This window comes from Scyliorhinus canicula, chromosome 4 (assembly GCF_902713615.1).
Source record: "Scyliorhinus canicula chromosome 4, sScyCan1.1, whole genome shotgun sequence".
Classification (NCBI taxonomy): Eukaryota; Metazoa; Chordata; class Chondrichthyes; order Carcharhiniformes; family Scyliorhinidae; genus Scyliorhinus; species Scyliorhinus canicula.
The window spans coordinates 213,553,809-213,567,600 of NC_052149.1; the positions used below are offsets into that span (position 1 = coordinate 213,553,809).

Below are 13,792 nucleotides of genomic sequence, written 5' to 3' on the forward strand. Positions count from 1 at the left end.
CTAACCTTTTGGACACTAAGCATGGCCAATCCACCTAGCCTGCACATCTTTGGACTGTGGGAGGAAACCGGAGCACCCGGGGGAAACGCAAGCAGATGTGGGGAGAAAGTGCAAACTCCACACAGATCACCCAAGCCGGAATTGAACCCGGGACCCGGGAGCTGTGAGGCAGCAGTGCCAACCACTGTGCCACCGTGCCACCGAGTGGGGGATTTCCTGTGCAACCCACTGTATGTATTGCGGCAGCAGAGGCAGCCCATCAATGGCTAGTGGCGGGATCTTTTGGTCTCACCGTTGTCAATGGGGCTTCCAGTTGAATGTACCGCTAGCCAGGAAACCCGTGACGGAGTGTGCCGTCAGCGGGACTAGAAGATCCCGCCTGTGATCAGTCAGAAAGTTCTAGCACCAGTCAAAAACACGACTGGTGTCTGAATGTTTTGTGAATGGTTCAGGCGATGGGTCTTTCACACTCAAGTAAGTTTATTGTCTCTGGTGGGCTGTCACCAAATGGTCTAACTGTTCTATAGCTAGGCAAATGTTCAACTTAGAAGCTGCTGCTTAGTGATTTGAAAAACTGTTGTTTAGTCTTGTTTTTCTCTTATGGTTTCATCCCACTCAATAAATAAAATCATTTTTGGTATTTTCAATGGGGCAGGATGGTGGCACAGTGGTTGGCACTGCTGCGTCACAGTGCCAGGGACCTCGGTTCAACTCCAGGTGCCCCGGTTTCCTCTATAGATGTGCAGGTTCAGTGCATTGGCCATGATAAATTGCCCCTTAGGATGTGTACGTTAGGTGGGGTTAATGGGGGGGTGGGGGGGCTAGTGGGCCGAGGTAGGGCGGTCTTTCAGAAGCTCGGTGCAAACCCAATGGGCTGAATGGCCTCCCTCTGCACTTTAGCAATGCTGTGGTTTTGTGGATATAAATGGGGGTTTTATAACAGTGGGAATTTGAGGTCAGAATCTCACCTTGAGATAAGATGTGACATTAAGGTTGCCAACAGATTAACTTTAATAGCAATTACACTTGTGATATTTGTTAACAGATGGGAATATTCTGGAAATAAATGCAATTACTTATTAGTTATTATCCATCAATATAGTGTTTGTAACGGTGAGAGGAAAATGACTAAATAATTTTGTAGTTAATTATTGATGAAGCAAAGGTCAGTAAAAGAGGTTAATGTAATATTTAATTAATCCGTACATAGTGCTATTCACTGCTCATGTTTCCTTTTTACAAACTATTAATCTCAGTGATTAACAAATATCATGGTCCCTATTGGAGTCACAGGAACACACCACTATTCATAATAATAGGAATTATTTAATATAAAACTTTTAACTTCGGTAATTATTAATATTATATTTCCGTGCATTCAGCTGGTGGCTGAACTGACTCGAAAGGAAAACAAGGAATTGCACCATAATCCGTTCAGTCTGGGTGCTAACATAGGATTCTGGTTGCAAATATTTGATTATCACAGCATTGGTGAGAAACAAAATTGCTCTGATGTGAATGTACGGTTGGAGAAATAGCTTAAACCAACAGCCTATCCCACAATGCATCAATGTAAGATTGCTGCAGATAAAGGACATCATATAGCAGACCCTCAGAACTGCTGTAAGCTCCGATCATGCTGTTTCAAAACTTCAATAAAACTGTCCCTTTTCACCAACCTTTTATCACAAAAGCATCCTTAAGCAAGTTCCAGACGAAAGAATTGTTAGAAACTCAATCAAAAGGGTTGATTATTGATTGAGCCATCCTGGCTAAAATCTACATCATGAACTGTTAGCTGCGTCCAGCAGTTAAAACAAGAGTCCAGTGAAGGAGAACAAACGTTTAGCCTCAGCCCTGAAGCATTTGTAAATCACCACAGATTGCTGAATGAATTTACAACCAAAATGTGCAGGAACTACATTGAAGCACCAAGTGGGTTCAGGAGCCCGAAAGAAGGGGGAATATTTTACCCTCTGGACAAAGGGGAATTTCTAAGGGGGTTGCCGAGCATATGAAAATGATTGTCAGGTTGTCAGGGGCAGAGGAGAGGAATTCTGCACACCCGCTCAACAGTGATTTTTCCATCCACGAGACAGTGAAACCTCATGTGCTACCTTCCACTGAGTTACTGGGAAGGAGAAGACCTTTATCTTAATAACACTAATTTCTTTGTTCGACTAAAAGAACTCGCAGCACCACACGATAACAGTTAACCAGCCTGTGCTAAAAGAAACAAATTAGACTAAATGTCTTTGATTCTTTGGCAGCATTATGGTCTCTTGGGACTGTGGTTTCAGACAAAATGTGAGAGCGCCAATAACAAGAGTCTAAGTGGGAGTAAAGCAGACGTTGCACCTAATAATTGATTGCAGCAGAAACACAGCACAAGAAAATTATTGCAGCAAGTCAAATTTCAAAAATCCCGAGGAGTGGACTAAGTTCACCCAAAGAATTAAGCTGTGCGGCAAAGCTTCTGGTTCATCTGAAAAAGAGAAGACGATTCGGCTTTCTGATCTATGTGTGTTATCACAGCTTTGTATCATTTAGCAGGGTGCTGTAACTGTATCACGCTGCAGCTAAAACAATTGTGACTGGAAAACTTCAGCTCAGCACTGCCTTCACAAATGAGAATTGAGTACAGATACACGATAGGGTGAAGCTGTTAGTAGGCAGGAGGCAATAGTTTATGAAAGCAAGAATAGAACAGTTGAAGGTAAGGAGGAAACCTGAAGATCCCAGAATAATAAACTAAAATACCACTGGAGCCAGGTCATAGGTTCAAAGACAACCCCTCCCCCAATTAAATGAAATAGATGTTGATGTTCAACGCTACACTTCAGAGATGTGTGCTGTGCTAGAGATATGAAGTACTTCATGGGGGCAATTTTCAGCCCGTATTCGGCGTCAGAGAGAACGGCGACGTGGGAGGAAAATCCGGAGAGAATAGCGTTTCCCGATTTTCCATGCCCCTCACCAGTGACATCATGAGATTCATGTCCATAAGGGGCGAGATCCTGATTGTAATGGGTGTCAATAAATTTTTATATTATCAGCCAGCGAACCCCCAATAACCACCCCCCCCCCCCCCCGCCACATGATGACCCCCCCTCTCTGCATATTAAAATGGCACATCGGTGAGGTTTACAACAGATGTTGAAAGACAAAGGGTGGGATTCTCTGTCGCCCAATGCCGATATCGCCGATCGGACGGAGAATCGACTCCGATGCCAAAATCTGATTGCCGCCGGTTTGACACCAGTCAGCCATGCTCCGCCCCTTCAGAAATGGCATCATCGTGTCACACGTCATTGCAACGCCGTTGGCGTGTCATTGGCTGGCCCTCCTGCGATGCTCCGCCCCCAAAGGGCCGAATTCCCGATGCCGCGGGACATGTGTGGACTCAGCCGTGCGGGAACCCGGCGTGATGGCTGCGGACTATGTCCAGCGCCGCCACACTCGGCCGGGATCCGTACTGCTGCCCAGGGGGGCTTCTGCAAGGGCTGGTGGGGGTTGGCCAGGGGCTGGGCTGTGGGGTCGCGGGTGGCGGGTCGGGTTCGGGTACAGCCAGTGCCATGCTGTACGGCGCACCTGCTGCAGGTCATCAGCCGTGCGTATGCGCGGCCAGGGATCCGGCCATTTTCCGGCCGTTTTCATTTCACCCGGCATGCTGCTAGCCCCTCACCGGTCCCAGAATCGGTGAGGGTTTCACACAGATTTTTTGGTTGTAAAAGACCATACATGCTCCGCTGGCATCAGCACTTAGCCGCTGAAACAGAGAATCCACCCGAAGATTCCAGTTCAGGGGACCCGTCTAGGGCCGCAAAGGTATGTTTAGTCCCTGGGGAGGGGGGAGGGGGGAGGAGGGAGAGGTACATGCATGGGCAATGCACTGGCACTTCTCCCTAGCACAGGTTGGCACTGGCAGGATGGCGCAGTGACAACCTCTTAGTGCTAACCCATGCCAGGGGGCAGTTCCATGGGCAGGCCCTCGTGGAGCCCAATGGGGGTGGGGGCGGTTTCCAGTTATGTTTGTTGCGGGGGGGGGAGCGAGCAGCGAGGCGGGGGGGGGGAAAATGCCAGCGATTTGTCCGGGCGAGGATGGTGGAGCCCTCGCTGATTGTCTGTGGTGGAGGAAGGGGGGGGGGCTGGAGTTCCACTTAGTGCTGATTGGGGTGCCCTTTTAAGATGGTGCTCCGATCTCTGTAGATCCAGCTTTACCAGGTCTATCAGGCCCTGACCCTGCCAGTAAACCATGCCCTTATCCATTTTCTTTACATGGAGAGGCCCAAGATCTGGAGAGAAAACTGCGCTGTGCACCTGGGGAGCTACATGCCGGTTTTCAATCTGAGCCTGACACTTTGAAACAATATGGCAAAACTCCGCCCTATATATCAGAGTGAGAGGCATTTATAGGTGACATGCCAGAAAAGAAGCTGCAAAAAAGAGTGAATGCTTACCCTTGGCTGAAATAGAACCAAAATCTATAAAGCTGAGGGCAGTATGATAGTGCTTAAATAATGTTCCAATCAATTGTCAGATCAGCCGAGGTCTCCCGATGGATCTCCGCCCCACATTCCTGCAATCTTGTTCGGAAAGTTTTCCAATCTCTCAGAGACGTCTCGGAACACTTCACAAACAATAAATTACTTTGATGATCAACTGATTTCAGGCAAATCTGGAAGTCGTTTTGCGCACAACAAAGGGCTGGTTTGGGCCAGAAGCAAAAGGCATTGGTAAAATAAACAGTGAGATCGTGAGAAAATAACAGCCAAAGAGAATGGATTAAAAGAAAACTGGCTCTGAAATCGTTAGATATAAGAAAAATACACTCTTGTAGAATAGGCAGGGAATATTAAGGAATCAAACAGGATAACTGGAAAAAGATTAAAGGTCAACATTCCAGCATAAAAGAGTTGGGATTGCATTATACGTATGTGACAACACAATGCCGTCAAGTAAAATTGAAGAGCTGGAAACATTAATTTCTATAGAGGAATATCCTGGCTATAATCCTAGCTATAATATCAGGGTGGATAGAGAAAAAAGATGGCAGAATTCATTCAGAATAGAATGAAAGAGCAAGGAAGTGAAATGATACAATTCCTTGTTTGCGGTATGGGTCACCACACAGTGGAATTGAGATGGAGACAGGCAATTCAAGAACAGTGGGGCAATAGTGTTGGATGAATCTAATCAACTTAGGATAAACTGGAAGAATGATAATGCACAGATATTATAATGCATGGACCATCAGAGGCATTTAATAAGGTTTCACTCCAGAAATAATGAGCAACTATCAGAGCTCATGGAGCTAGAGGTAAGGTTGTGAGATAGGAGGAAGAGAGTAGGGAGGAAGGGATGGTTCTCTTATTGGGGATTGGGGTTGGGGACCCACTGGGATTGTACTGGAACATTTGACAGTGAATGGGAAAAACTGTAGCAGAGTAAGCTCACTGTAGGAAAGCGGGAATCATCAACTGAGGATCTGAGAAAGACAAATCTGAATATTTCTTCAGTGATGTGATATTAGTCAGTAAGGGGGAACAAAGCGATTTAAGGGTCCTTGTGCACAATTAACTCGAAGCTAGCATCTAGATGCAAAAAACAATTATGGACAGAATATGGAGGCTGTGGCACAGTGGTATTGTCACTGGACTAGTAAACTCAGAGACCCAGAGTAATGCTCAGCGGACCCAAGTTCAAACCTAGCTACCACAGATAGTGAAATTTGAATGCAATAAGAATCCGGAACTAAAACTCAAATGATAACCATGAACCCATTGTCGATTGTCGCAAAAACCCATCTGGTTCATTAATATCCTTTAGGGAAGGAAATCTGCCGTCCTTACCTGGTCTGGCCTACATGTGACTCCAGATCCAGAGCAATCCAGACTCTTAACTGCCCCCTCAAGGACAATTAGTGAAATGCTGGCACTCAGTTTCAGACACCAGGGGTTGGATTCTCTGTTTTTGGGACTATTTCCCCATGCCATCATAAAAACAGTAGAGTTTCACACCAAAAACAAAGCATAAGAAGGCCCCACATTCATAGCTCCGCAGGGGGCTAGCAGTGACTGAGCGTGTTTCTAGCATCTTTTGCTGCAGACACAGGCCCCCACACTTCCAGGTCTGAGGCCTCCAGCAGCTGCGCCATTCCTCCATGGTGGACTCGGACCGCGGAGCTGGACCCTGAAATTAAACCCCCGATTGGCCGTGCGCCCGACCCTGTAGCAGAAACATTTTCCGGCCGTCTATAGGACCCCCTTGCCCTCTGATCGCCCGCCCACGTCCAGGGCGGTGGGCGGACCGAGTCCGCGAGTATCCTGACTGGCTGGACCACATGAGATCCACGCCATCGGGACTTTGGCCGGTCGGCGGCACAGAACGGCAGAGCGGGACTCTGGCAATGGCCCCGGGTAGGTCCAAGGCGGCGTGGAGAGTATGCCGCTTTTCGCGGCCCGCAGAATCGGTGCCGGTCCCGATTCCGTGCAGGAAAATGGATTCTCCGCTCCCACGCCGGCTGCGATTTTGGTGTCGGGATGCCGAGAACCCATCCCCAGGGGCGTGCTCTACGTACCGCGTCCCCCCAGAATCGGGACAGAATGCAGTCGGTCACGAGAGGCCTCTTCCGGGATTCCTGGACGTCTTTACGCCTCGCAAGATCAAACGACTTGCAGAGTTAAGTGTGCTTAAAAACTCACTTAACTGCTGATGCTAGATCCAACTGACTGCCGGGATCTACCCATCTGGCTGAGGAGACCCCAGCTGGGCGGCGTTTAGCAGAGCTCCTCAGACCAGGGAATGTGACCAAGTGTGGCCTCGGCGGGACCGTTAGAGAGCGGGGTCCTTCAGCACTGGGAACGACCCCTCTAATGCCACCCAGAACTGACATTTTTGTCATTAAATCAAACCCCAGATCAAGGAACGATATATTGACCATTGAAGAATGGCAGCTCCTATTCACCAGAATGATACCACTGCTTTGAAGTTTGAATTGTGAAGCCTGGTTGCATAAAACAAGACCTCTGCATTCCTTTGAGGTTGGGTAGTTAAGGATTTATCTGATCTGGGTCAACAATAAAGTGATTTCAGATTGTAGATGCAGAGAAACTATTTCCTCCAGTGAGGCAGTGCAACACACCAAGGGCATAATCTTAAAATTAGAGCGGGACCATTTGGAAGTGAAATCGGGAAGCACTTACTTACACAGGGAGTTGTGGAAACACAGAATCATCGCCCACAAAAGAAAGGATGAACTGAAATTTGCAGATTTATGTTGGGTAAGAGCATAAACCAAGTTGAGTTTGAGATCAACTAAGTTCAAATCAAATGGTGAAGTAGTCAAGGAGCTGATTGGTCTACTGTTTCTATATTCCCAGGTTCCTCAGTTGTTAAAGCAGATAATGTTTTGCAGAATGCATTCTCAGTTATTGGCCTTGATATTAAACCCCAACTTCCCCACCCGGCAAATTCCATGATGGGTGAGAGAGGTTCACAGTAGGGAGGAGTCAAGATGTCAGGTGGGAAGCGCAATACTACTGCACGCATGCCTGATGCAGATTTTACAGCACTGGATGTCATGGTGTCTAAGAACCTCGCCATGCAGGTCCAGGACACTTCATATTTTTATCTGGCTTGCACAGTGTACTTAGGAGCACAATTACAAATTCACTGTTGCTCCACAGTATTATCAGCATTCAGGAAACGCTGCGGTGAAAGAGAGGAGGCTGCTGTTGGATTTTGTAGCACTTTTTCCATCTTCTCCCACCCTCCCCCCTGCCCAGACCCCTAAAGAGAGCCTTCGAACTGCACACACCTATCATGGTCTTGCCTCCCAACCCCATCCGACGTGTACTTTGTAATATTCTACTGCAACTGTTCTGCTTTGTGTCCACATCTTGGGCTGGATTCTCGTTCCCAACGACGATATCGGAATCGGCGATCGGGCGGAGAATCGACCCCGATGCCAAAATCGGGGCCAACGCCGGTTTGGCGCTGGTCAGCCATGCTCCACCCTCTCGGAAATGGCATCAGCGCGGCGAGCATCGTTGCAATAGTGTTGCCGCATCATCGGCCGGCCCTCCCGCGAAGCTCCGCCCCCGATGTGCTGAGTTTCCTAAGGCATGGGACACTGTAATCTCAGCCGTGCGGGAACCCACTTTAGCGGCTGCGGACTGTGCGCAGCACTGCCACACTCGGCCGGGAACCGTGTCGCTGGCTGACACGCCGTGAGGGCTTGGTAGGGGTGGCCAGGGGGTGGGCTGTGGGGTCGTGGGTCGGGTTCACGCACGGCCGGCGCCATGTTGTACAGCGCAACCGTTGCAGGTCGTCAGCCCTGTGCGTGCACCGCCATGGACCCAGACAACTCCGGCCGTTTCCGACGCAGGAGCCGGGAGTTTCACCCGGCAGCACTGCTAGCCCCTCACCAGTCCCAGAATCGGTGAGGGTCCCATGCAGAACTTCTGTCGTAAAGACACACATGCTCCGTTACCGTCAATTCTAAGTTGCTGGAATGGAGAGTTCAGCCCATTGTTTTGGTTTGCAGTTATTGGTCTGGTCTATCCTGATCTAATTGACGGGCCTCACTGTACTGGCAGCTGCTTTCAGCCACATTGACTGAGTCTTTATGAAGTTTATTAAATCTGCTGCCACCTGGTAATTTGCATTTCTTGTATCTAATTAGGTCAAAAATCATTCTTTGCCTCAACAACCTTTTCAGACCTTTAACTTATTGCATTGTACAGATAGTGAGGTCAAACAACAGCAACCTTTTGAATAAGAGAAGTTGAATGCCACACAAGCATCGCAGCGCCAAATTATTATACAGTCAGTACACAGAGATTGAAAACAATCTATACTTTCAATGGCTTGTCAGTGGTTATTCAGTCTAAAGTCAAATCTCACCTGCACTGTTAATTTATACAAATTGGCTTTTAGTTTTCTCAATGTTCTCTGTTATTTTGGAACATTTTTTGGTGAGAGAATAAATTGGAAATAGCTGCATGTCGCATGCTGACGGAAGATTGCAAACCCATTTGCATCAAATTTACAGGCTGGAAGCCCAATTCTCCATGGCTCCATGGTGCTCCAGGCCTCTAAGCTGGGATTAACGTGGGCATGGATTGGTGCAAGTATTTTCAAGTGTGGGCCTCTGTGGTGGACCCGATGGTGGGTCAGGGTAGTAAATATGTAACGTAGGTGCCCCCCAAAGACCATCGAAGGGGCTCCTCTCCATGATAATGCAATTCCTGTCTAATCCGCCTTTTCAGTACCCCCCCCCCCCCCTCATCAGACCACCAACAGAGACCCTCTTTCGGACCCACCCCCCCAACAAACCCCCAAAAGAGATGCATCAGAGACCACCCCATCAAAACCCCCATCAGATCAAATGGGGGGATATGGTGGGGGCAGGGCGTACTCTGATGGGGGTTTGTTGGGGGGCCGAGTTACCCTCATGCATGTATGCAGTGAGGGGGGTGTGGTGAGCCCTAATTCCCATGGTGGTTGTGGTGGGGTGGGGGGGGGAGAGAGAACTTGTCAGTGGGGTGGAGGGGGGGCTATCCGCCGGACCTCGGTATTTGGTCGCCCAGTCAGAATAGCGGCCGGATAGCGAGATTCCAGTAGACTCCCGCAAGCTGACTGCCAAACATACATTTGCATGGCAAGGGGGAGGGAATTGCTCCTGGTGCTACTCCTAGTGCCAGCACAGACCAGGAATGATTATGCTCTGGCGGGAGAACTTAGTCGCCTGAATGGAGAATCCTGCCCAAAGTTAATGATTCAAGACACTTGTTAAGGGAATAAAGCCACAAAATTCCATGGGGTTTTGAACAAACAAAAATAAAGTTTACACTACAAGGTCAGAAAGATAAAACAATTTACAATATCTATCTTAATTCAGGGTCAATATGAGGTAAGTGTAAATTAACAGGCAAACTCTGGCCGCACACACCACATTGAACACTAAATGACAGATGTGACCATGGATTCCTCAACAATCCACCCAGACGGCAGTAACATTGTGTCAATTAATCTCACACAAACTCTGTCCCTCTCACGAGAGATCACAGTCTTTACCTCAAAAAGATCGAACCTTGGAATTATCTCCAAAAGTCACTCCAACTCGGACGGCATCAACGATGGCCCACCTCTCGAGGTTTCGATCTAATCTCCTGAGATTCCATTCCTGTGGATCACTGAATCCGTTCCCAAGCCCCACTCACAAGCACAATTTTAGCTCTTTGGCTTGGCCGATCAGAACAGGGATAGGTTTGCACCAACGGCCCACAGCGCTGAGTCACCAAGCGTCTGTTGCCTTCTTATATATTCAGGGCTTCTCCTCAGCCCTCTTCCCTTAAAGACTGCTATCGGCAGCCATTGTCCTGATTTTAAACTGGAACATCATCCCATCTGGGATTCTTTTGGAAGCACTCTACCGCCTCCCCCCACACCCAGGACTCTTTGTCTTCAATGATGTTCTGGTCCCAGTCACATTACCCAGGTTTTCATGGGGTTTTTCTTTATGCGCTGGGTGGGCCCAAAGAGCTTATAGATCTGTGTATGTTAGGCCGCATGCATATGCACGGAAACTCTGCAGTCTTGTCATGATTTGCAGTTACCAACCTCCGCTTTAAACTGTCTGGCATTTGTAACAGACTGTATACAGTAATCAAGCTACTGATGGAACACCTCTCGGTTCCCAACTCTGAAGAGTGAAAGGCAGCCAGTGTTGCGTCTCACGATTGCTATCACTTACAAAGTATACACATGTACATATTGACAGGATCGAGCTGGATTGTCTTGACTTTCAGTTTTTCACACACTGTTTAGATGTGTGTAGAAAGACAGGACACTTCTAGTGGGAGTATTAAAACCCTGCCAATGTCTGTAGAACAATACAGTGGAAAGGGATGAACAGAGGAGCAGAGTTGGGGTCAAAATATATGGAATTATTCTGTCAGAACAAGCAAATGATGCGTGGCTAAGCACCAGTAAAAGCTACACTACCCGTATCAGTTTCTTCATCAAGTTGCTAATTTAAATAAATATTAACACTCATTGTGTCATTGGGCCTTGAAATTAAATTATAGCCCAGTCTTGCAATAATTACTAAGACATTGAGGAGCACTTCCCACATTCACTGATTTTAGCAAAATAGTCAGCTTTACATATCAAGAAGTGTTCTCACTTCAGACCTGTTTTTTAAAAAATTAGCAGAACGAAAGTATGACACTCGCGTCTGAAATTATCATTTGATGTAGATCTCGGCACACAGCGAATAGAAAGGTAGTTCTGATCTCCAAGGAATTACATTGACGAATGATGGAATTTCCTTACATTGGAGATGGAAGGCACCTGTTGCATAATTCCATTTACATGGCCAATTGCTGGCAATTTTCCTTTCTCTTTCAACATTTCCAATGCTACTTGGGGTTTGTGGTTTATTACCCTGAATATTAACCTTTATTTTGTTTTTCCATTCTCCATGACTGTGTTTTTAATATTGTCATTCACCAAACATTGGCATCCCATTCATTTAAATAGTGAACTTGTCGCTAAAACAGTTTAGCAAATCCCTTGACAGTAGATTTCAACTGCACACTTCATGCCAAAGGTTAGTATATCGCTTTAATTTTGGAAAGAGGATATTCCATAATGATCCTTATTTGAAAATGTTTGAAGTCCCTTGCGGGGGCCAGGAAATGTGCGTTTCAAAACCAGGGATTAAAGCGGATGTGCCCTCTTAACATCTGTGCAGCAGGTAACCCACTGCATATTCCCAAATCGTGGATAATGCTTGCTTGGCCTATGGACAGACCAGGCAAGCACTGTTTTCCATTGAAGCCAGGTTGCTGGCAAATGTTTTCATATTATAAAAATGAGCTTGCCTTTTATTTCAGTTGTCATGTGGCAACAAAGATGGGATTTACAGTTACAAGGATTTACCTATGTGTAAAGAGAAGTACCTTTCAATTGTAAATGATCAGCAAGTCGAGGAGCCAGCAACACTAAATCCTAAGGAACAGACATCGTATAAAGTGTCCCAACATTGTTTGACTGTGCTGTTTTTCTTTAACAAAACAAATGTGGCAAGTGATCCAAGTTATTACTTAACCAAAGAAAGGCATTTAAATCCACCTGAAGATCAAGCTGGCCTGGTTGACTTCAGAGGAAAGTATTTGCATTCTACTAAAAGCATCATTGTGAAGTGCACATTGGAAAACACCAAGGTTATAGGTCAGCTCTTGTTCCCATGAAATTTTAAAATGAGGGGCACTGGGCGCGATTCTCCCAAAACGGGAGAAATCGTAAAGCTGGCGTTAAACCCGCCCGGGTTTGACGCCAGCGCGCCCCTTCCCGACCGGGAACCGATTCTGGTCCCCGGTCGGGGCTAGCAGCCCGACGCCGTAGGCTCCGGCATGACGGGCTTAACGAATATCGTTAAGCCCGCTTGCCGGAGTTAGCGCCGGCTGACGCGTCATATGACGTCAGCCGCGCATGCGCGGATTGGAAGACTCCAACCCGCGCATGCGCGGATGACGTCATCGCGTATTTGCGTGAAACCCGCGCATGCGCGGGCCGGGATGCCCCTCAGCCGCCCCGCGAATGGATACTGCGGGGCGGCGGAAGGAGAAAGAGTGCGCGGGCATCGGGCCTGCTGCCCGCGATCGGTGGGCACCGATCGCGGGCCCATGGCACCCTTGGCACGGCCGTGGTACTGCCGTGCCAATCGGTGCCATGGTTATAAAAAGCGAGTTTGTGACGCCGCTTTTACGAACGGCCAGACCAGGTGTGTTTGCCGTTCGTAAAAACGGCGTAAAGGGCTGGGACTTCGGCCCATCGAACAGCTGAGAATCGCTGCCGGCCGTAAAAAAACGGCGGCAGCGATTCGGGTTGGGAGTTGGGCGGGGGGTGGGGGAGAATAGCGGGAGGGCGGGAAAAATGTCAGGAAGGCCCTCCCGCTATTCTCCGACCCGTCGTGGGGGTCGGAGAATTTCGCCCACTGTCTTTCTGGAAAAGGTATGTCTCAAATACATTTGTCATTATCTTGCAAACAGAGAGCAAACTGATAAAAATGTTGTGAAACATTCAAGTGCATCAATGGCACATGATGTAACAATCTTTTTGCAGTGTTTCTGTCTCCATAAACAAATGGTTTCCAAGTACTTTTTCATGCAGATCAAGCCCTTTAACACTTCTTTTCCATTTATTTTCTCTGTCTATTCAAGGCTTAGATTTGTACATCGGAACATTACAGTGCACTTTCTCTTAATGTTACTTCTGTGATACAATGACTGTTATTTGCTCAAACATAGCAGCCAGTGGTTGTCCCCAGGCCCAGGATATCTTCAAGGTGATGAGATGTTGGGCAGAATCTTGTTTCACCCAACCCCACCCCAAGGATCATGAATCCAGGGGCATAGTTCCCATCCACCTGGAACTGCCGGCCAATCAGAGGCTGAAAGCCCTATTGAATGGCAGCACCACTGGGGAGTTGGTGCCCGCTACCAGGTGTCACCCACCTTGGGGCCAGGATTGTTGCTGAAACCTGGGCCAGAGCGGGGGGTAGTTTGGAGGAATTGTGGGGGGAGGGAGGAGGATTATTCGGTAAGAACAGCGGAGGGTGCCACTTCGCAGGCACCTCCTTTCCAGTGCTGGGCCCCTCAATCAGGTACTGAGTGCCTTTGAATGAGCCCACAGCCAACCCCACACATGTGTGCTTGTCATTCTCCCTTCATGGCAAACCTCCCTGCCTGCTGTTGGATTAACACCAGCGGCAACAGGATGA

The 13,792-nt window shown here is 47.9% G+C and overlaps 1 protein-coding gene across 7 annotated transcripts in view; it reads left to right on the top strand.

Moving 5' to 3' along the window:
• sgcd (sarcoglycan, delta (dystrophin-associated glycoprotein)) overlaps positions 1–13,792 on the top strand; it is a 668,036-nt gene that overhangs the window by 561,871 nt on the left and 92,373 nt on the right. The window lies entirely within an intron of this gene.